We start from the raw sequence: 207 nt of genomic DNA, 5'->3' as shown, positions 1-207 counted from the left end.
ACACAACCAGGATCAAGACTCCTAAGTGGACCAACAGACAGGCATACACTCGTTAGAGAAACTGAGTATTACATTACAACACCTCTGGAACATTACAGATCAGTAGAGGCAGCATTGCACAGTGGTCAGAGTTGCAGATTGATGTGGGGAGACCCAGGTTTGTATTCTCACTCTGCTGGCTGAATGACCCCGGGCCAAATCTCCCCT

Source organism: Gekko japonicus, unplaced genomic scaffold, assembly GCF_001447785.1.
Source record: "Gekko japonicus isolate JY-2015 unplaced genomic scaffold, Gekko_japonicus_V1.1 scaffold753, whole genome shotgun sequence".
Lineage (NCBI taxonomy): Eukaryota > Metazoa > Chordata > Lepidosauria > Squamata > Gekkonidae > Gekko > Gekko japonicus.
The sequence above is the reverse complement of the archived record's forward strand: the minus strand, read 5'-3'. Positions refer to the sequence as shown.